Consider the following 25,016-nt stretch of genomic DNA (forward strand, 5'->3'; position numbering starts at 1 on the left):
CGAAGCTCATAAGCCTGGGTTGGACCCACCCTCGTGCAGCTCGGCCAGCACCTGCACTTGGTAGCGCTGGACGGTGGCTATCGCATGCAAGGCGGATGCAGCCTGGTCCGTAGCTTTGTAAGCTCTAGCTCCGAGGGAGCCGAAAACTCACAGGCTTTGGATGGGAGACGAGGCAGACCCCACCAAGAAGAGGCGCTGCGCGGATTAACCGCCATCGCACACTCAACCTGAGGAATCGCCACATACCCCCTGGCCGCTCCACCACCAAGAGTGGTGAGGGTGGAGGGACACGCAGCACGAGCAGAAAAAAGGTGCTCTTTAAGACCGCGTGAGCCTACTGTGCATCGCCGGGAAGAAGGGAACGCCCCTCTAGTCGGTCCGGCCGCGGAGCTGGGGGATAAACCATCTCCAACCCACGGCCGAAGCAGCCCGGGAAAGCACGTCTAACACGTCCGTTTCAGTATCCGTTTTGACAGCGCTCACCTGCCCGAAGGGGGCGAGCGGGTCCGGATCATCGTCGGACAATGAAAACCCACCCTCCGATGCCACGGAGGACATCTGATCTCCGGTGTCAGCGAGCATGAGAGCTACCATCTGATTAGACGGATCACTCCCAGCGCCCGAAGCTTGGATGGAGCGCTTGGAGGAGTGAGAGGTCCATGAGCCCGTGGGCGGCGGATTGTCTCTCGCTGAAGCCCTCAGATCTGCCCGAGCACCCGCTGCAAAGCAGGAGGCAACTGGGGTGGCTCGCTCTCTTACGAAAGCTAACCGCGATCTCAACTGCGCAACGGTCATGGCATCGCAGTGACGACATGAACCGCCCCCGAGCACCACATTAACATGCTGGACCCCCAAACATGTAATGCAGTGATCGTGTCCATCATCCGGAGCCAGGAAACCCCCGCAACCAGAAACGCACAGTCGGAGCGCCATCCTGAAAAGGACGTGCTGCACGACTGTGTTGCTCTTTTAGGATTTGCAACAATACGCACCGCTCTTGGAGGACCGGACCCAAAGGGACGCCAGGCAAGGGAGATACCCAGCTCGACCATCTGCCGCTGCGTGGACTCGCTCTGGACCGGGATGCAATCGTTCTCTCGAAATGGCTGTAGATCAGCAGGAGGAACCCTCATAAGCTCGATCAGAAAAGGCTCTGAAGCGAAAAGGATAGCGTCTGCTGGCGCCAGGTGAGCTTATATACTCAGTTGATTGCTTATGTCGCTCACCTGCGCAGGCTTGCGCTGCCAATTCATTCTTAATTGGCCCGTTCAATACTCTTTCAGACGAGTAGCTTCTGAACCGAACCTCCCAATGCGTGGATTTTACAATTAAATCCACTTATAGTGCTGGAGTTCCCCCCGAAGGGGAACCCCATCATTTCTTTGTGCAAATTATATTAAAATTATAAAAAAAAATCCAATATTAGTTTTGGTAAAAACATGCACTCGATTTCCATATTAATTAAAATATAAGTAATGGCACATGTAGGGCCTATGTTTCCTTCACAATTATTATTGAAATAATTACACATTCTATTTTAAAACATAAAATCACTTATAAAAGCTAACATGGATTCTAATATCATTTATAAATTATATAAATAAATAAATAAATAAATAAATAAATAAATAAATAAATAAATAAATAAATAAAAAAAATAAGGCTAGTTATTAAGAGATTAAATTGAATATTTATTAGAAAATGAAAAAAAAACATACTTTAAAAATATTATTATTAATATTAATGATGATGATGATGATGATTATTATTAATATTATTATTACAAATAAAAAAATAATATTATTATTAAGTAGGGATATAGTTTTTTTTTTTTTTTTTTTGCTTGTTTGATTGTTGGTTTGTTTGTTTGTTTGTTTGTTTGTTTGTTTGTTTGTTTGTTTGTTTGTTTGTTTGAAAAGTCTACTTTTACAATGTGACACATGCAAACCACTGCAGAAATGTTCTAACCAACAGGCCCTTGTCATATACAGTAGGCTACATTTCTTAATAAATATCACATTATAAAACAAAAGCATTAACGTATGCTTTTTTCACAAGCTTTGGAGCAATGACTGTAAAAAATATACAAGCTTTGGAGACGTAACATAAATTCTGCTCGGCTGTGTTCAAAATGACACCAATGTTTTCAAAGTGCACTGCGAAGGGAGCTTAATTGTAAACACTAAAGATCACTAAAACACTAAAGATCACTAAACACTAAAGATCACTAAAATTGAACTCTAAAAATACATTGGAAGCAAATTACACTAAAGAGAGAGATGACTTTAAAGCTTTATATATATATATATATATATATATATATATATATATATATATATATATATATATATATATATATATATATATATATATATATATATATAAATTCAAGTTTGAATGATAGAATGTTCTAAATGAACTATGTTTGTAATGACAGAACTTGTGACCATAATTGGTTAACGATGGTTTTCAGAAACGCACCTTAGAACGGTTGTACAGGCAAGGTTATCACAGGGACAGACAGGAGCATGCATATAATTAATGATGTGATGTTGTGAAACAAGGGATCAAAGCATGTATCAAAAAAGATCATTCAAATAAATGTTTTTGATTTTTGATTCAATGGTTTAAACACCCTTGTAGGTTAGTTTAGAGATAAATAGAGATAAGGCATTGATTACATTCATTTCTAGTGTTTCAAAGAACTCAACCGGTCTTCGCACCAACTAAAATACAATATTCATTTATAATAAAAAGCTTTTAAACCATACTAAAGTGTATTAGTGTATTATTTACAGCTATTTTTAAAGAAGGCCACTGCATATTGTAGTATAGTGTGTAACGGAGCATTCGCCTCCTGTGCAGGAATCGCCAGTTCAATCCCTGCTAGGAACGACTGTGTGGGTGTAGCGATTTAAATACAATAAATGTAAATAATTTTGAATACCTTGGATTTTACTACAGTCATCACTGGTGTAATGTAACATATCTTACATGTAAAAAAGCTACAGTAAATGAGTAATTTATTTATATTATTTTTGTTCTATTGCTACATGAATGAGTTGGTCAGTTGTGAACATTTGACATTTTTGCAACACAGTGCTTTCCCATACTTTCACCAACAGAGGTCCTCGTCAGGTTCTACTTTGAAAAACTTTGAGTAATAAACCTTTTTTTAATACAATTGAGTCGAATGTTCACTGGTTCAGAAAGCTTCATTTCACCATCATTACAGATAAACCAGAGAATGGTCAGTATAAAAGGTGAATGGTCAAGGCAGGTAGCAAAACAACATAAACAGTAAAACAACCAAGGGTCCAAAACCATGAATGGTAAGACAAAGACAACACCAGGAAATGCTCACTTACAGTTACCAAGACTTAGCAAATAGTGTGTGGGAATGAGGTGTCTTTATAGTTCTACCAATCAGTTCATCATGAGCTTCCAGTTGTGTGTGTAATCAGGCGGAATCAGGAACTGGTGTGTGAGACATCTGGGAATTCTATTTCATCTAGTGGCTGATGTGTAGGTCTCGAGTGATCTGCACAGGATAAATTACTGGTGTTATGGATGTGGCCGATCAGACACATAATTACTTTGCTTTATTCAACAAATTATACGCAGTTAATCTCTCCTACCCAGAAAAGACTGGATGATCAGTGTGTAATACAATTCCAAAGATATTTAAGACACGAAAGGAATGCTTGCTTAGAATGGACCAAGGTTATTATAGTTAACGAAAACGAATGGAAAAAAAAAACCTTAAACTAAAATGTAAAATAATTGTCTTAACTGAAATAAAAATAAAAAAACAGTTTTTCAAAAAACTAGAACAAACTGAATCTGTATTGTGTACTTACAAAACTAAACTAACTAAAATTATTATATTAAACCTCCTTTGTTTCATCTTTGTAATAGTATTTAATACATAATTTTACTGAATGCCTTTTAGAAGTAAATCTATTTACTCCGCTCTGCAGATGTTTGACCCGTACGGCACCTCAGAGTCTGTAGTCCTGCTGCCATTGGCCAGATAGAGCCGGTTCTTCTCCAGTCATCCTCGCTGTTGCTCCCGTGACAAAAACGTGTGGATATGAAAACAGTATGGTAATAGCATTAAATACGGAGATTTAAAACTATTAACAGTAAACAGACTTTTAACATGTTTTGCCCAATAATATATTTTATCTCTATATCGTGATCGCGAATGAATCTTTTTAACTGGACCTTCTAAGTGAACCGGTTGTTCTAGTTCACCTTATCGAACTGAATCATTTGAAACGATTTGCGTCTTTAGTAAGCACTTATCCACCAACTACTTACTTTTTAACAAGCCTAATACCCCCCTCTAACTGTAAATAATCCAATATATACTCTTATTCAGTTATTATAACAATAATGTTACACTGAGATGAAATTGAGAAGCGGTCAACATAACCGCTAATACTGCGCATGTGTGATTCAGTAAACCAAACACAAACAGTACATGACAACCTGCTGTGACTTAACTAAACTTAGAACAACTGCACCGCGGGTAAACCGAGGGCTTAAATGAGAGGATCTGGTGAAACGTAAGTTTATTTCATAACAGAAAAATGTAATTGAATTTAAATAAGTGAATCATGCTTGGGTTGCAAAACTTTACTGTAAGATATTTTCCAGATCATGGTGATGTTTTAAGTGACTGAAAATTGTTGACTACATAATTTTAATATGGTGAGTCCTAACTCTGCGTTTAACTCTGCGTTAAATAACTTAATAAATTAAGCTCAGGACAACTTTCCTTCGGGTCCAGTGAAGAGATTTGGACCCTGGCAAAAAAAGGTTAATCAGACAGTTCAGATATTCCTTTCTTTCGATTCTTTTCTTTCTTTTTTTTTCTTTTCTTTCATTATTCTGATGCATCTGGATATAGTAGACTTGCTATTTATTTGTTATAATATTTACTGGAGAAAATATTTATATTTACTGTATGTTGTATATATATAATACAATATTATGATTGTTTTCAATAATATTCAGCAAAAAAAGAATAGATAAAATGAAAGCTGTTGGAATGTGAGTTGTGGTAAAGTATGTATAAAATCATCTAGTAAGTTCTGTGTTAAAGCTCATAATGTTGCAACACCAAATAAGTTATTAAAAAAAAAAAAAAAAAAAAAATATATATATATATATATATATATATATATATATATATATATATATATATATATATATATATATATATATATACATATAAGGAAAGTTTTTGATTTGAAATTTCTAAGGTAGATCTACTGTTGGACGTTAAAAAAAATATTTATTTTTACGTATTCTTTTTTACAGCACTTCAAGTTAAGTCATTTTAAGAAAAGAAAAACAGTCAAATATTATTATTATAATTATTTTTTTTACATGTTTATCATAATGCGTGCGGTAGAGGGTTAAACTCTTATTTGTCGTCCTTTTCTTTTCTCTACAACCTGTATGAATGTGTGTATGTGTTAGATATTAGTTTCTGTTAGATTAGACAATAAAGTTTATAAAGAAAGGTGCCTGTGCATATTTTTGAATCTAATGTCTTAAACTTTGATCTTGTTTTGCTTAAACATAAATGTTTTTATTTTTTATTTTTTATTTATTTTTTGTTGATAGCAATAGCCGTAGTTGAAGTCAACTGTCCATTTGAACGATCGCTAGACGATTTGTTTGTTCTGATTTAAAGAGCTGATCCTTTTAAAGCCCCCTTCAAAGTAATCTTTAGTTCACTTTAAGCTAATTCACATTGGTTATCATGAAAGTATGTTTATTTGCAGTAAAATACAGTTAATCCAATATGTACAGTATTTATTTATTTATTTATTTATTTTTTTATTTATGTATTTATGAATGTATTTATTTATTTGTTTATTTATGTATTTATTGTTTGTTTGTTTGTTTGTTTGTTTGTTTGTTTGTTTGTTTCAACTTTAGCAAAATGTCTTGACCATGTCCACACTCTCTAACTCAACTTTGAGTAAAATATGCACAAACTAATGAAAATTATTTTATAGAGTTTTTAACCCAATGTCCTGGTTTGTCCACATTTGTCCACATTTCAACATTCTTTAGACCATATGCCTCAATGCATTGAGCTGCTGTAACAATTAGCCAATTAGATAGTGTCTTTAATGAGCTTTTAAACAGGTATAACTAATCAAGTGTCAGTGAGTGTGTGTACAGTACATATTCAAGCATGTTTATTCATATGTGATTTAGTCTTGCTGTATATACTGACTTCCATCAGAAAGTGATCTTACATGTTCTAGAGGTCAGTAAATGGCGCAGCAGTGCCACTATCATGATCAGGGTCTCCTTGCGTGTGTTTTCACCCAGGGCTTTAGTGCACATAAAGGGCCAGATGGGCACTTTCATGAATGTGTGAGCGTGGATTACTCTGCCTGCTACATCTGGGTCTCCACATGGCACAGCAGACCACGGCACTGCCACCCTCTTCATGGATGCCTGTATGACAGCCGTGTTCTCCAGCAGGGCACTGGCACAAATGCCAAATGAAAAGGTCACATGTCCCCATCTAAAAGCGCAGGAGCAGTCAGAGCCCTCTGCCATTTATCTAGAGTTAAGCTAACTGTTTCTGAATAAAACAACCAGGCCCTCAACCTCCTGCATGTCCTCACATAGAAGAACAGATATTTTCATGTCATTTTGAAGTGACATGTCAATATTCGAGATCATGGACAGCATAATGCTAATATTAGAAATAACTTTATCTATTGAAAAAAAAAACTATAAGCCCTTCTGGTACATTTGAATTATTATTTTATATAATTTCTTATATTATTATTTTATATTTTATATATATTCTTTTTAATTAGGCAACTCATTGAACAACTATGGTATGTTCTGTAGCCAATCATAACAGCTATAATAAATAATAATAATCTTAATGTGGCTAATGGTCACCTTTAACAATTTTTTTTTGTTGTTGTTGTTGTTCCTGTAGTTTTTTTTTTTTTTTTGGTTTTCTTTAAAAACTACTTATATATATATATATATATATATATATATATATATATATATATATATATATATATATATATATATATATATATATATATATATATATATATATATATATATATATATAGTATCCAAAACTATTTTACTATTTTAAATTGTATACATTTATTTATTTGTTATATACATCAAATTAAGAGTTCAGGTGCAAAACACTCTAAATGCCGTCTAAAATTTTCTTCAGAAATTCTCCTAAAAAATTCAGTTATTTCACTTTAAAGGCAACAAAAAAGAACGTATTCTTCACTTAAACCGTAAAACAGGTGTTGGAGAAATATCAAATGGTATTTAGAGGTTTTTGCATCTAAACTCTTTATACGTACAGTGCTCAGCATAGTAGACCATATTTTGAAAATGAATATTATTATCCATTTCTCAGTGAATAAGGGTAATGTATACTGGGTAATATAAAATAAAATGTATTTATATACTTAAAATCATGGAAAATCTTGCAAAAGTTTTTGGAAGATTTGGTCTACTAATTTTTGAACCATTATTGTTAGTGATTTAGTTAGATTAGCTCCAGACTTGACTTCAGTACTGACTAATCTAATGTACATGCACAAATATAATATTGTAAAGCATCCTATAGAAAAAAAAAAATTAAATAAAAGATATGTGGGGGGTGTACTGAGCACTGTATAAATATATGCTAAAAACTTTTTTTTTTTTTCAGAAAAACACTTCAGAAATGGCAAAGTTAAAGTTGTTATTATTCAGATCAATTGTTGAAAAACGCAAAAAAAATTTACATTTTTAATTAACAAATCATATTAATAAGTAAATAAAAAATACAACTGATTAATTAAAAACAAAATCATCTTAATGAAATATCGAAATTTATTGCTGCAAACTGTTAAATAAAAATTAAAAAATACAATATATATATATATATATATATATATATATATATATATATATATATATATATATATATATATATATATATATATATATATATATATATATATATATATATATACATACAATATATAACTTAATTAACCATACATTATCCATTGCTGCATATTGAATTATGTTAACTGAATAAATGATTTAAATTGTTTTTTTTTTTGTTTTTTTTTTAGGCAATCCATTAGAAATGTTTTAGAACATTAAAGTCCTTAAATTATTAGCCAACATGCAATCGGTCTCCGAAAACAATACCCTCATTTCAATACAGCATATCATGTGATTTTGAGCAATCAACCTAATAAGCCCAAACTGCCTGAGGTGAAGTGTGTCCTGCAGCAGACAGTGTAATTTGTTGGACTCATAATGAAATCAAACATGAACAGCTTGTTTGTGCTTGATATGTATTGTGTTTTGGCCAGTCTTTATTATTTTTTTCAGGATGACCTGCATTGTCATTCTCCTCCATTACTGCTGAGATAAACTGGTCAAGTGCTTTTCAATTTCCATGGAGTGCAGACTCTCCTCTTGGAAACGTAACAAAAATGCTCTCACCATTAAACCGCAGGTCAAATATGTAATCAGCTTGGGTCTTGGATGAGCTCAGACATCATAACTAGCTGTTAACCCACCGATGGCAATCTCTCGCACGACATGCACAGAACCGCTTGTTTCCTTTTCTCTTCTTTTCATTATTTTGTCATTTCTAATTTCTACTTAACTCAATCAAATTTGTTATGCAAAAATGTTCTGATTTGCATTTTTTTCTCCTGTATTTTCCATTCAAATATTAAGCCATTTATTATTTGTGGCAAACGTCAACTTCTGTTTTGAAAAGCCTTTCTTTTGACAACAGATTAAAAACATTGCCATTAAAACATCATAAGGGACTCACACTAACAGCTTGGGATTAGTGAACTCAGTGTTCATTTTAGAGCCTATATGCAGTATATACATATTCATATACATTTTATCAGTCCATTTAGGAGTGTAATCACACCCTTACATTTACTTCCCATTCACCTTCCTGTTTCACACTAACATATATCACATTATGAAAGTAATATAGGTTGTGAATAACATTGCTAAGCCAACTTTAACAAGTCAAATGAAAGACTGCTGGAATGAAGATAATGAAGTTCGCTAATGAAACAAATATCTATGCATAAAACATTCATGACAATAATACAAGTAAGTGTTTTTACTAAATTATCAATGATACGAAAAACAGCTTAAAGCAAGATACAGATTTTTGAGATTGCGTGGCACTTTTTATAGTTTTCTTTTTTTTAAAGAAAATCAAACAAAATATTATTTGTGTTCTTTTGAAACACTTTGGCTTTTTCCTCCTCCATTGAGCCACAAATCTTGATTTAAGCAGCACAGTTTTATTTACTGTATTAATCTGTATTCTGAAGGTTTTTACAGTAAGATTTGTTCTTAATTTACTCAACTACGTATATACAACATTTCACTGTACTGAAAAATCTAATTATTATTTTCTTAACCTTTATGTACTGTTGGGGATGTTTTCATCCACAGCTTTTTTTCTGAGTTTCAGCTAGCGGAAGGATTTTTGGTGACAAATTATACGAAATTATATGAAAACATGTACCAAATTATATATGTATATATATATATATATATATATATATATATATATATATATATATATATATATATATATATATATATATATAATTTGGTACATGTTTTCATATAATTTCGTATAATTTGTATATAAATATATATAATTTGCATATTAAAAAAAAAATAAATAAATAAATAAAAAAAAAAATATATATATATATATATATATATATATATATATATATATATATATATATATATATATATATATATATATATACGTAAGTGTGTGTGTGTGTGTGTGTGTATATATATGTGTGTGTGTGTGTGTGTGTGTGTGTGTGTGTGTATATATGTGTGTGTGTGTGTGTGTGTGTGTGTGTGTGTGTGTGTATATATATATATATATATATATATTTATTTATTTATTTTTATATTAATATTTTCCAAATGTTTGTGCATAAATCTGTTAATCGACATCAGTCATGATTAAAACTATTAAATTGCTTAGAAATGTACATAATTTTAAATCTTTAATGGCTAAATTCATAAATGATATCACTGAATTGGTGAAAAAAAACATAAAATGACATATTTTCACTATTAATAGTAAATGTGGACTGGATTTTTTTTTACCTTTTATCAAAGTCTTGGACATGTAAAATAACATTGCCTTTAATGCATTGTTTTTGATTTATTATTATTTTTGTTTTTCCTAATATACTGGTGGCTGTTTTTACCCCTTTGACTTCCATTATAGCCACATTTTTGATTGCAAATCCATCACAACATATAGTCATGTGTTTTTAATTGTTTGTAGTTTTCCCTGTTGTATGTGTATGCGTGTCTGTGAGTGTGTGAGAGTGACCTTTACGCACTTACCTTGATATGTCTGAGAAAATCAAAACATGCATCTCAGCTTTCAGAACTACACAGAGTAAATAAAAAAGTCTTTGTTTTTGTGTTTTATTTTCTTCACCAAATCAGTGACATCATTTATGAACTTAGCAGTTAATGAGTTGAAATCCTCTAATTTCCTTAAACAATTTAGTATTTTTGAGGTTGATTAACAGATTTAAGCAAACAAAAAAAAAGTTTTATTTCAGGATGTTTTCATACCAAACATAACAAAAATCATATTAAACCTGACCTCATCCAACATTCAGATCTATGTGCTAGAAATAAAAGCATGTTTAATAAACCAATTTATCGTTTTACACACATTTAACACAAACTAACAAATAAACATGCTTCAAAATAAACTTTTTTTTGTCTTGTTTTAGTGCAAATATCTAAACATTTCTAAATCAAGAAGCATATTCTAGACAAGTAAAAAATATAGTTGTTTTTGGGAAAAAAATTTAAAAAAATTAAATGGGTTTTTCTTTGAAGTTAGTTTACTAAACTTTTTCCTCTTCCTATTCACCTGCAGTGTCTCGCTTTAAATATTCAAAGTAGAAAACTCTAGTCATTAAAGACTAATTAGCCCGGTTTATCAGTGATAAACAGATCGGGCAGCCTCGACACAGCCTGCGTGGTCCAGGTGGACAAACACACTGTGTTTAAACCACAGGTGACGTAGCAGGTCGCTTTGAAGCTCCGCTGCAGATTTGGCAGAGGGTCTTTGGTGCCAAATGTCCAGGGCAGTGGGGGATTTTTGATCTGCACTGCACTCTGCTACCTGATGAGGCGGATTAAACAAAAGCCAGATAGCATTTGCATTTGATGTGTAAAACCCTGTGGCTATCTCAGGCAAATGACCCGCCGCTTGGCTTGACAGCAAAAAAAAAAAAAAAAAAAAGCCTCCTCGCAGCACTAAAATAAAGTGAGTGATTTTCTAAAGAGCATCCCATCATTCTGTTTGACATGTTTGAAGATCCTCTCAGACAAGCTCCCCAGATCTCTGAAAAACAAAGTCAGAAGGATGAAAGATCCGCTAAGGTATCTGTAAAACCCACACAATGGTTTATAGTTAAATAAAGAAAGCCCTGTTTATGCCCTCTGTTTACAATGTCATTTCACACCAAAAAGGTTTGGATAATTGGCTTCTACGGGATGCGGAATGAAAGAGTCTTTTTGACATGACAAATGAACACGACTTCTGAATGCATTCCTTATGGGGAAGAATCAGAGATAATTGTCTCGCGCTTTTAACTCAAGGGAATATTTCTCAGTATAGATTTATTTCTAAAAGTCGATTTTTGTAACACTTTAAAGTTTTGAATAATCAAATCCATGTTGTGTTGTTTTTGCCAAGAAACAAAAAGAAACAGAAAATATTTTCCCTGATTTACAGAATTTCTTCTATATATAGCTCTTGTTAGATTTGCAGCGGTGGATGGGAAACAAACATAAACATATTCTAACAAAAAAATAAATAAATAAACAACACAATATTTACAAAAATTAAGTAGCTGTGTGAAATGTTTGAAACCTACTGTGACGTCTGCAATTATATAAAATAAATAAATGCAACATATATGATAACATACAGCTCCCAGTTTCTGATATGTTACCAATTACAAAAAAATAAAACTACACACAGCATACATTTAGTCCTAAATTAAGTTTGTTCAGTTAAACAGATTTGGAAACATTCATTAATTTTCTTTTCAGCCTAGTCCCTTTAATCATGGGTTGCCACAGCAGAATGAACCACTAACTTATCCAGAATATGTTTTACACAGCGGATGCCCTTACAGCTGCAATCCATCACTGGGAAATAACCACATACTCATTCACACACATACACTCCAGACAACTTAGCTTGGACAATTCACCTATAGCACGTGTTTGGACTGTGGGGGAAACTGCAGTACCCGTAGGAAACCATTGCCAACATGGGGAGAACATGCAATCTCACAGAAATACCAAGTGACCCAGCCGAGGCTTGAACCAGCGATTTTCTGGCTGTGATGCGACAGCACTACCTACTGTTCCACCGCGTCTCCCTTTTAATCAGTTCACTATATTTTTAACAAAGAGTTGTAAGTATTATAATGTGTACAACATATAACACAATGTATGAAAGTAAGATTTAAAAACTCTATAGCATTGTAATATAATTGCGTGTGTGTGTAGGCCTACAGCAGGGGTATCCAAACCCGGCTCTGGAGGGCCAGTGTCCTGCACAGTTCAGTTCCAACTTCCTTAAACACACGTGTCTGGAAGTTTCTAATAAGCTTGATTAGCAGGTTCAGGTGTGTTTAATCAGGGTTGGAACTAAAATATGCAGAACACTGGCCCTTCAGGACCGAGTTATGACATCCCTGGTCTAAAGCATTACACAGATCCATCTATATGTTTTTATCTGTTGTTGAACTGTGTTTGATTGCGTATGTATGTGTAATAGTCATGGTATCCTTCTCAGTGACAATTCTAAATGGTCATTTATAATCTGCAGCTAATTGTGGTTGTTAATTCACACATTAGTGCTTAACCAACCTTCTGTCTCGCTACAATCCAACTCGCTCTTTAAGATCTCAAAACTCAGGGCTTCTGGTAGTACCTAGAATAGCAAAATCGAGTAAAGGAGGTTGAGCCTTCTCTTTCATGGCTCCTACACTCTGGAATAGCCTTCCTGATATCGTCCGAGGCTCAGACACACTCTCCCAGTTCAAAACTAGATTAAAGACCTATCTGATTAGTAAAGCATACACTCAATGCATCACCTAGTGGGTTCCACACAGGCTTCTGCATCTTGCTTATATACACTATGAACAGCAGCTATGCTAATTATTCTCTTTATTCTCTATTTTCACCTGGGGATACTCATCCCAAGATAATCCCTTAGATTATGCAGAGTCACTGATTGTATCCAAGACCAGCGACGAGATGATCCCAAGGCTTCCATATCCGGGACCAGGCCATATCCTGAGCTGCTGCTGCGCTGATGGTCATGGGGAGTGGAGAACATGAGTCTGATTCCAGCGACGCTCCAGGGACAGACGAGTCTTCGCTGAGGCCATCTTCCAGCCTCCACCACGGTGACTGAAGCTCTGCACAAGACTTTTGGTCAGTGGAGAAATTAAAATGGTCGTGCCCAACTGAGTGTGGTTCTCTCAAGGTTTTTTTTCTTAACTCCTATCAGGTGCAGTTTTTTTTTTTTCCCTCTCCGCTGTCGCCACTGGCTCACATGGTTCAGGATTGGTAGAGCTACGCATCGAGGAATTTGCTCTTCAGTGTTTGAACTCTCAGTAGTGATTTTAAATCACACTGAACTGAGCTAAACTGAACTGAACTGAACTTAAACACTAAAAACTGAACTACACTGTTCCAGTTACTATGACCATTTATGTGAAGCTGCTTTGACACAATCTACATTGTAAAAGCGCTATACAAATAAAGCTGAATTGAACTGAATTGAATGCTGTTCTATGCGCACACCATTTGGTGATTTATAGAAATGACAACATTTTACAACCAATGTTACTCCCAAAACATGCAGATAGTACATAATACATGCTCAGTCATGTGCAAGAATAATCAAAACAACAATGGTGAACTAAAGAACTGTTTTCACCTTATTTTTTTCATGTAAGAGCAGGCACAGCCATTAAAACCAAATTGTCTTGAGACTTCCATATTCATTGGATTTTAGTTATAAACATGGTTATGTTGCTTAATGTTGCAGACTGGCGTTTCCTTATTATTTTATTTTTATATTTACAGTAAGTGTAGAGCATGTAGTATGACCAATAATGTCGTTTGTTATTCCTAGTCATTTCCTCCATAGAAGATGAATTGGAAGTCCTAAAACAATGTTTATTTTCCCATTGCCAATTAAATGCATATGCACATACTCAAATTGTATCCTTACAAGCTAACATCCCCAACTTCTGGCCTGGCATTCATTAATACAGCTAGCTAGCTAGATAAATCAATCAATATTGGAGGAAGTAACATTCTGTGTGTCTTAAAAAGTTAAAAAAGGATGACTCTGATAACTGGACTCGCCATTCGAAACTATTATTGTAAAAGTGTTAAATGTGTGTAATTATCTCTGTTAATGTGTGCATGTTTGAAAGGCTGGAAAATCATCATTATTGACCTTTTACTGTGACGTGTGTGGCATATTGTTGCGTGATATATGCAAATGAAAGGCAACGTGATATTTCCAGCAGTCTGTTCTCAGCCCTCTGTCCAGTGTGAGTAAATTAAACAAATTACCCAAGGCCTGTTTGAAGAGAGAAGCATATGAGCTTGTGTGGCAATGCTATTACTACAATGATAGCATGTCTGCGCTGCCCAGAGTTAAAAGAATTACAGATTGTATCTAGGCACTATGAGACATGTGGACAGTTTAGTGTGTTGGATTGAACCGCTGTAAAATGAAACCATGTACTTTATAGATAATGTTAGATTGGCTTAAAGTAACACAGAATTGTGTTCTGACATGTTTTAGATCTTGTATTTAGAAGTAAAGCTGGAGCTACACATATGCCCATTTCCACTGAGTGGTACAGTATGGTACGATATGGATCGGTATGGGTCACCTTTATCAGACTTGCGTTTCCACTGCCAAATGGGTACCAATGGTGTAACAACAGAAAGATTCAGTAAACGTCACTCTTGCTCGAGGAAATGTCAAAGTATGGGTCATTTGAGAAGCACTTCTCATAAAACAGATGCTTTATTCACATAAATACTCATGTATAAATGTTCATTACTAATCTTTCTATGACCATGATTTGATTATAACTGCCGATCAAGGATCTGCATGTGTGAAATGTTTGAAACCTACTGTGACGTCTGCAATTATATAAAATAAATAAATGCAACATATATGATAACATACAGCTCCCAGTTTCTGATATGTTACCAATTACAAAAAAATAAAACTACACACAGCATACATTTAGTCCTAATTTGGGTTCAAAAACAGCATACAGTACAACATACAGGGGCGGGTTTAGTGATTTAGGAGCCATTCCAGCCTTAGAGCCCTACAGTCTTAAAATGCAACCTATGTACTTTTAAACAAACATTTAAAACATTAAACATTTTTCTCTTATATCTCCTTTTCAAGGTTTTATCTTAATGCAATGTCCACATTTTAAATGATTCGTTTTCTTAAAATGAATTTACAACTAAAAATAATTAATAGAAAATAATCTTATTTTAAAACTAAATCTTTATTTGATTTGACTGCTGAACTGCTCCATGATTGGGGGTGTAAGACAAATTTCTGTTGATGTAAAAATTTAATTAACATTGTATTTGATAGAAAACCAGTTCATAATAGTCCAAAAGGTGATGATACTAATTGAACATGGCGATTTTGCATGTTTTAAGTTGCTGAAAGAATCATTTGCTCCTTTGTTTTTCAAGCTTCTCCTTTGCTTATTCACATGTCACTCTCGCGTTTGAACGTTTCTGAAAGGACCAAGTGTCAGAAGCACTTCAATAATCATGTGCATGTTATAATCATCAGCTCAAAGTTTGTTATTTCAAATATAGACGCAAACGAGACACCGCTTTCGCATTAGACAGCCTGGAGCACAGGGTAGCTTCTGCTTTTCTTCTTGGCTTTGTGGCTGTTTATCAAAATGATATTTGAGCTCAGGTCAAACATGGATTGTTATTATTTGTATATATTATTACAGTGTAATGTCTCTGCTGTGAATTTAAAAATGGCGCTTCCTTTGATTTTTATTCTCCTGGCTTGCGCACAAGCTAGTGACATATCTCAGTAAACCAATAGTGTTTTACTGCTCGAGTTGCTCCTGCTTTTGGTACCCTTTTGTTATGCTAGGTACCCTTTCAAAAGCATACCTAAAAAGTGGTCCGATTCAATTCACTTTTAGGTAACTTTTGACAGTATGAACAACCATAAAAGTGTACCTTACCATTCCACTCATGAAATGGGTCAATACTGCATCAAGGCAGAGCAGGGGTGAAAAGTGTTGCACCTAGAGGACAATAAACTGTTGATTTTAGCTTCAATCTTTCCCAACACATTTGCCTGGAAGTGACTAGAAATCCAATAAACCCTGATTAGCTGCTCCATATGTGTTTAAATTAGAGTGAGGTTAAACTTCATATGATATTTTTTCTATTGTTGTTGTTATTATTGCAAAAGATTGTCATTTTGAAATTCATAATTTAATTTAGTTCATTGATTGATTCATTGATTGATTCATTCATTTTCTTCTGACTTAGTCCTTGATAATCAGGGGTCCCCAAAGCAGACTGAATCACAACTTCACTTTGTTTAAGTTTGTTTTGTTTCATCACATTTAGGCTGTCATAAAAATATGATGACATTGAAAACATACATTGAGGCTTTAGAGGATAACATTCTCATAAGACAAACAGCAGATATTTAATTTAAGACCACTTCGAAGAAACAAACACAAACCAAAAAAAAAAAAAAGTAGTTAAAGGGTTAGTTCACCCAAAAACGAAAATTTCCACACGAAATGAAATTAAGAGGGTTTTCCGGAATAAGTAACAAAACGGGAGGGTGGCCGGAGACTGGTCTGAAATACGGGAGACTTCTCTGGAAAAACGGGAGTGTTTGCAGGTATGACAATAATACATGTTTCTAGCACCGCAGCATCTTGTTGTCACATTTCATTTTCATTGTTTGCTTATTTTATTCAACAAAATTAGCATAAGCCTAGTATTCAGTGTGAGTTGGTGCTGTAAGTGATTGCATTTTCATCAATACTTCTTTAGCACAAAAGTCTGTAACATACAAAACCGCAAATAAACTAACTCACCTATGAAATGTCGTTGTGCTTTGTTTTCTTTTTTTGCTTGTTATTACACTCATACACAGCGCTATGGTCCAGCATCCTCAGATTGACTTTAGTCTTGATTTGTGAGAACCACTTGTGAAAACTTTTAATCACCAAATGGATTCTAATTAAATATCAATTGATATAGATAGATTTTTATGCTTTTATTGATTTGTTTTTAAAAATGTATATTGCACTGATGACTAAAGATTATATTATACAATACTATTATAACTTTTTTTTCACCAAAATAGCCAGAAGGCTGCACCATCAAAATTTAAAACATTATTGCAGGACTCTCGTGCACCATACAAGTGATTTCCAGTTGAACTCAACAATGTGGTTTTATTGTAATGCAAATAGATGCACCACTGCGATTTTTGAACAGTAGTAAAATGAAGTGCGGTTTGCCCAGATACCATCAGGAGATCCTCAGTAACAGGGGCTGATGTCCGTAGAGGTCATTTAAAGCAATATGACACTGAGGCCTGACGTTGCAGAAAGACCGTGCAGCCTGTCCCCTTGGTTTTGTCTCCCGGTTTGATAAAAACAGATGAAGCTCGGAGGGCATCCATGTCACTGAATCATCGCAGACACACAAAAAAATACTCCTCAACTCAGCGCATTTTTATATAGTTGTATCCATATATATATATATATATATATATAAAAAACGTGATGGATTACAATTTAATCGAGTGAGTTTTTCTCTGTATATTTGCGCATTAAATATTAGCGAGTCACCTCTCGGGTGTTGTGGGTTAAGCAGTGAAGAGAACTTTGTCTTTCACCTGTAATCTGATGCAGAGCTGAGGTTTGCTGCAGCCTCTGCTGGTGATTTATGATTGAGGACACGTTAATAAAAGTATCAAAACAATCAGAGCTCTGCTGGGGGAAGATACGGCTGTGTTACGTACATCATGCAGGACAGGCCTGGATGGGGAATCGCTATGTGCTGGTAATGTGATGCTGCTTTCTCCCATTTTAAATCCGTGTGTGTGTGTGTGTGTGTGTGTGTGTGTGTGTGTGTGTGTGTGTGTGTGTGTGTGTGTGTGTTTGTGTGTTTCCTTCTCCTTTCGTTTACCCTCCATGAAAGGTGAGGTCTTGTCTTTTACTAATCAAAACATGCCAACGTCCAGAGCTGGTCTACATCATATAAATTAAGCTTTACATGCATTGCACTGTATAGGGGAATTTACAGGTAAATCCAATGACTAGGTATGATGAACTAAGGCAAGCAGTCAGTTATATGATTCATAAAAAATATAATAATAATAATAATAATAATAATAATAATAATAATAATAATAATATTAGTAATAATAATAATAAGAAGAAGAATGTACTGAAGAAAACAGTTTGCAGTTTTATCTAAAGAAGCCTTCAACATTTTTTATGGAGTTTGTGCACAATAAAATATTGTTTAGACCAAACAAAAAACAAATAACGCAACAGTTTGCATCAATATATTCATTTTATCCAAGTTATGACAACATCTAAGAAAACGAAGTTCAGACAAAGTTTATTATGTTAGCCAAATTACCTTTTCCTCTTCAATTCAACATTTTTACATAGCATAAACTCTATTTTTTTTAAGTTGAGTACTCAAAAAATTAAGTTGTTTCAATTTTTTTATGAAAATTTAAATTAAATCCGGTCTTATGTATTTAACTACCATAATTATACATTCAAGTTTTCAAGCTTAGAACCTCAAATAAATTAAGTAGCTGAAAGAAATACATTCAACAACAACATTTTTATTTTCCAGTCATTTTTTTTTTATTTTAAACTGATTTTTTTCTTATTATATAAATCTACTTTGTCTGATTATTCATGCAAACGTTCGAGGTTACAGAAGTAACCCTTCGTTCCCCGAGGAGGGGAACGGAAGTGCCATGAATGGGAGGATTCGGATCAGAAGCCGCTTGTCTGGAGAGTATTGAACGGGCCAATGAATGAAATTAATTGGCAGCGTAAGCTTGCGCAGGTGTGCGGCATCTGCAATTATCTCAGCATATAAGCACACCTGAAGCCAGCAGACGCCATCCTTTTAAGCTGAAGAGACTTTCAAACAGCTAAGGGACAGTCATTATGGCGACGGAGTATGGCACTTCCGTTCCCCTCCTCGGGGAACGAAGGGTTACTTCTGTAACCTCGAACGTTCCCCTTCGGTTGGGGAACTTCAGTGCCATGAATGGGAGAAGTATGGAAAGCGCCATAATGACTGCACCTTACCAACACCCCCGATGAGGAGATAGTCAAGCAAGCGTGACGCACCCACATCATGGGGGGCGCGGTCCTCCAACGTGTCCCTGGCCCTAATTTATCCTACTTCAACAGAAGTTTTACGGATTTAGATATATTTTTTGGGAAGTCGTGAGCATCTAGATAATTCTAGGAAATACGACAGTACGTTGGGAAGCGTGCAATCCCGATAGGGAGGACGCTGCGGAGGCCATCCGTTACCCAAGGGGGGGATAGATGGCAGAATTTACATATGGACTAGCCCTAAAAAGGGGGAGTACGCATAGCAAAAGAGTGGTTAGCGGAGAGGGAAGACACGGGTCCGCCCAGGGGGGGGACTTAACCGTGGCGGAATAAGCATATGGGATCGCCTAGTGGGGATCACGCATAGCAGGCACCTATACCCAAAACGCGGGCTGACCAGCGGGCAGACCTACAACGTAGTGGGCCAGCAAGTGACTCCTCCGCTGAGTCAGTGCTGGGGGCCATGGAGGAATCTGCAGGGCTCACCTGACGGGGAACTTTACTGACAGATAAAAAGGCGCACGTACCTCCGTGTTAAGGAGAATGGCGCAGCAAGCGTGTTTCAACACCCTACCGAGTTGTCTCCTCAATCACCAAAGGGTTACCTAATACCCTTGAGGAAACCGGCTCCACTCGCAGATTGTAAAACCTTGCAAATGTGTTGGGTGTCGCCCAGCCCGCAGCTCTACAGATGTCTGTTAGAGAGGCGCCGCGTGCACGCGCCCAAGAGGATGCAACGCTCAGAGTGGAGTGTGCACGTACTCCCGGGGGACACGGCTGACCTCGACTCGAATAAGCGAGTGAAATGGCATCCACAATCAGTGGGATAATCTTTGTTTCGATACGGCACTTCCCTGCTGCCGACCGCCATAACAGACAAAGAGCTGCTCAGATGATCTAAAATTCTGAGTACGGTCCACATATATGCGCAGAGCGCGAACTGGACAAAGTAAAGAAAGGGCTGGGTCTGCCTCCTCCGGGGGCAGCGCTTGCAGGTTCACTACCTGATCTCTAAAGGGGGTGGTAGGAACCTTGGGCACATAACCGGGGCGGGGTCTCAGGATGACGTGAGAGTAATCCGGCCTGAATTCCAGGCACGAGTCACTGACCGAAAATGCCTCCAGGTCCCCGACCCTCTTGATGGAGGCCAACGCAACCAGCAGAGCTGTCTTCAGGGACAGAAATCTTAGAGATACTGATTCGAGTGGCTCAAAGGGATCGGATCGCAGACTCGTGAGAACGAGGGCCAGCTACCGCGCTATGATAAGCGGAGAGTGCGGCCACGTAAACCTTGAGAGTGGAGGGCGACAGCCTGCTGTCCAACTTCTCTTGAAGGAAAGAGAGCACAACACTAATCTGGCAATTTCGGGGGTCTTCTCTGCGAGAGACGCACCATTCAGTGAATAGACTCCACTTCAGGGCGTAGGCGCGCCTCGTGGAGGGGGCTCTAGCCTGAGTGATGGTATTAACCACCGCAGTCGGTAGGTTACCTAAGTCTTCCTCGCGTCTAGGGACCACACGTGGAGGTTCCAAAGATCGGGGCGAGGGTGCCAGATGGTGCCCTGTCCCTGAGAGAGTAGGTCCTCTCTCAAAGGGATCCGCCAGGGGAGGGCCGTCGCGAGGAGTGAGAGCTCTGATATCCAGGTCCGGTTGGGCCAAAGGGGCGCAACTAGCAGAACCTGTTCCTCGTCCTCCCTGACCTTGCACAGAAACTGCGCGAGCAGGCTCACTGGGGGAAACGCATACTTGCGCATGCCCCGAGGCCAGCTGTGGGCCAGTGCATCCGTGCCGAGAGAGCCCTCGGTCAGGGAAAAAAAAAAACAACTGGCAGTGAGCGTTCTCGGGGGAAGCAAACAGATCGATCTGGGCCTCCCCGAATCGCGCCCATATCAGCTGAACAGACTCGGGGTGGAGTCTCCATTCTCCAGGGCGTAACAGCTGTCGTGAGAGCGCATCGGCTGCACGATTGAGCGTGCCTGGGACGTGAATGGCGCGCAGCGATTTCAGCCGCGGGTGACTCTAGAGGAGCAGACGGCGGGCGAGCTGAGACATGCGGCGAGAGCGCATACCCCCCATGCGGTTGATATACGCCGCCGCCGCCATACTGTCCGTCCTGACCAGCACGTGTTGCCGCTCCAGCACCGGTAAAAAGCTGTGGAGAGCGAGGAACACTGCCAACAGCTCTAGGCGATTGATATGCCAATGCAGCTGGGCACCCTTCCAGAGGCCCGCAGCCGCATGCCCGCGACACACGGCCCCCCAACCCGTGTTGGAAGCGTCTGTTGAAACAACAACATGGCTGGACGCCTGTCCTAGAGGCACACCGGCCTGTAGGAACGAGGGGTCGTTCCAAGGGCTGAGGGCGCGGCGACACAGCGCAGTAACCGAGACACGGTGTGTGCCCGCGTGCCATGCGCGTCTGGGGACCCGATCGTGAAGCCAGTGAGATGCCGAAGCACCTTGTCCCTGTGCATAATCAATTGCTCCCGCGAGTGGGCTAAATCAGCCAGTCGTCGAGATAATTGAGTATGCGAATGCCCGCGAGCCGAAGGGGCGCTAGGGCACCCTCCGCGAGTTTGGTGAAGACCCGCGGAGACAGAGAGAGCCCGAAGGGGAGGACCTTGTACTGCCACGCTCGACCCTCGAACGCAAACCGCAGAAATTGGCGGTGGCGTGGAAGAATGGAGACATGGAAATACGCGTCCTTCAGGTCTATGGCTGCAAACCAATCCTGAGGACGAACGCATTGGAGAATGCGCCTCTGCGTGAGTATTCTGAACGGCAGCCTGTGCAGACAGCGGTTCAAAACGCGCAGATCTAGGATTGGCCGTGACCCACCGCTCTTTTTGGGTACGATGAAGTATGGGCTGTAAAACCCACTCTCCATCTCGGCTGGAGGAACCGGCTCGATTGCACCCTTCGCCAGGAGGGCAGCAATCTCCTCTCGCAAGACAGGGGCGGACAGGGGGTTGACCCTGGAGAGATACACGCCCGTAAACTTGGGGGGCCGTTTCGCGAACTGAATCGCGTAACCGAGTCTGATTGTGCGTATGAGCCACCGCGAGGGGCTGGCCCACGCTAACCAGGCAGGCAGAGCCCTCGCTAATGGAGTCATCGCTACAATCGCTGACGTACCAGCGGTGGGGCAGCGCGGAGTGGGTGTGCTGATCCGGGAAGCACGAGGGTCCCGCGGAAGAGCTGGAGGAGAGCGATTCGTTCTGGCTCCGCACCCTGACTCCGGAGAGGGGGCTGGAGGGCTGACGGAAGGGAGACCGTCCCCCCAGCGCTCGTGAGCCACTGGCGAAGCACGTAGAGTCTGCGAGCCGGAAGGCAGCGCGTCCCGGACTGGCAGAACTCGTGCAGTCACATCCGGGGAAGGGAAAAAGTGCTCTTTTACTGATGTTTTGGTGGCACTGAAAAGTACCGTTGTTATCGGGGCCCCGCCCTCCAGCGGGGAAAGAGCAAGTTTCCTCTTCTCCGGATGGCCTGTCTCAGGGACGCTTCGCGGTCCGTTTACCGGACTTAACGGCGCCCTGGGCAGGAGGGGCTGCCTGCTTTCGAGGTGTACGCCGCGCCCGCTTGGCCGGAGGCGGGGGCGGGGCAGCACTCGTTGGCGGGCGCCCTCGGCGAGGAACAGCGGAGGTGGATGGCTCGGCGGGCGGAGCGGGCTTACGGCCACGCCGATAGATGACATTGCCCATCGCATCCGACTGCTCTTTCACCGCCTTGAATTCCTGGGTGAATTCACCGACGGTGTCGCCGAACAGGCCAGCCTGGGATATGGGCGAGTCAAGAAAGCGAACTTTGTCAACATCGCGCATATCGGCCAGGTTTAGCCAGAGGTGGCGTTCCTGAACCACAAGTGTGGACATCGTCCTCCCCAGCGCACACGCGGCGGACTTAGTAGTCCGAAGAGCATAGTCGGTCGCGGTGCGCAGCTCATGTAATAAGCTTGGGTTGGACCCGCCCTCGTGCAGCTCGGCCAGCGCCTGCGCTTGGTAGCGCTGGTAGGTGGCCATCGCGTGCAAAGCAGAAGCAGCCTGGCCCGCAGCCTTATAAGCTCTGGCTCCGAGGGAGGCAGACAACCTACAGGCTTTGGACGGGAGGCGGGGCAAACCCCGCCACGTAGAGGCGCCGCGCGGACAAAGATTGACCGCGATAGCGCGCTCCACTGACGGGATCGCCTCATACCCCCTGGCAGCTCCGCCGTCAAGGGCGGTGAGGGCGGAGGCACACGCAGCACAGGCAGAGAAAGGTGCCCTCCAAGACTGCGTGAGCCTACTGTGCACTTCCGGGAAGAAGGGGACGAGAGGCTTCGAAGGCTTCGCCTTCTGGTCCTCTACGTAGCACCCATCTAGTCGGTCCGGCCGCGGAGCTGGGGGATAAACCATCTCCAACCCCACGGCCGAAGCAGCCCGGGAAAGCACGGCTAACATGTCCGCTTCAGGATCCGATTTGACAGCGCTCACCTGCCCGGAGGGGGCGAGCGGGTCCGGATCTTCGTCGGACAGTGAAAGCCCACCCTCCGATGCCGCGGAGGACATCTGATCTCCGGTGTCAGCGAGTGTGAGAGCTACCATCTGGTTAGACGGATCACTCCCACTACCCGAAGCTTGGATGGAGCGCCGTGAGGAGCGAGAGGTTATCTCCCGCTGAAACCCTCAGATCTGCCCGAGCGCCCGCTGCTTTTTTAGAACAGGAGGCAACTGGGGTGGCTCGCTCTCTTGCGAAAGTTAGCCGCGATCTTAGCTGTGCAATGGTCATGGCATCGCAATGACGACATGAACCGCCCGCGAGCACCGCATTAACATGCTGGACCCCCAAACATGCAATGCAGTGATCGTGTCCATCATCCGGAGCCAGGAAACCCCCGCATCCAGAAACGCACAGTCGGAGCGCCATCCTGAAAAGGACGTGCTGCACGACTGTGTTGCTCTTTTAGGAAAGTTTGCAACAATACGCACCGCTCTGGAGGACCGGACCCAAAGAACCGCAGGCAAGGGAGAAACCCAGCTCGACCGTCTGCCACCGCGAAGACCCACTCTGGACCGGGAGACACACTCGTTCGCTCTGAAGTGCTGATCAGCAAGAGGAACCCTCATCGACTCACTCAGAAAGGATCTGAAGCGAAAAGGATGGCGTCTGCTGGCTTCAGGTGTGCTTATATGCTGAGATAATTGCAGATGCCGCACACCTGCGCAAGCTCTCCAGACAAGCGGCTTCTGATCCGAATCCTCCCACTCATGGCACTGAAGTTCCCCAACCGAAGGGGAACACTGCTTTGTGGAAACCAGTTTGTAAAAAATGGTTTTCTGCCGTTTATTATTCCTAGTCATTTCTCCCATAGACAGCTGAATTGGAAGTTCAGCAACAATCGCAAAAACAAGCGCATTTTATTAAAAATAAGGTTAATGAACAGTATGAAAAATAACAAAAGAACATCAG

The 25,016-nt window shown here is 39.6% G+C and overlaps 1 protein-coding gene and 1 long non-coding RNA gene across 3 annotated transcripts in view; one reads left to right on the forward strand and one right to left on the reverse strand.

The window, feature by feature from the left end:
• The window catches only part of kyat3.2 (kynurenine aminotransferase 3, tandem duplicate 2), an 808,585-nt gene that overhangs the window by 578,015 nt on the left and 205,554 nt on the right, over positions 1-25,016 (forward strand). The gene's annotated exons all lie outside the window — the stretch shown is intronic.
• LOC141386280 (uncharacterized) overlaps positions 9,997-25,016 on the reverse strand; it is a 48,440-nt gene continuing 33,420 nt past the window's right edge. The window contains exon 3 of the long non-coding RNA XR_015944647.1: positions 9,997-11,464. This is a non-coding gene — a long non-coding RNA (uncharacterized LOC141386280). The remainder of the gene's footprint in view (positions 11,465-25,016) is intronic.

Source organism: Danio rerio, chromosome 6 (assembly GCF_052040795.2).
Source record: "Danio rerio strain M-AB ecotype USA chromosome 6, GRCz13ab, whole genome shotgun sequence".
In the NCBI taxonomy this organism is placed as follows: domain Eukaryota; kingdom Metazoa; phylum Chordata; class Actinopteri; order Cypriniformes; family Danionidae; genus Danio; species Danio rerio.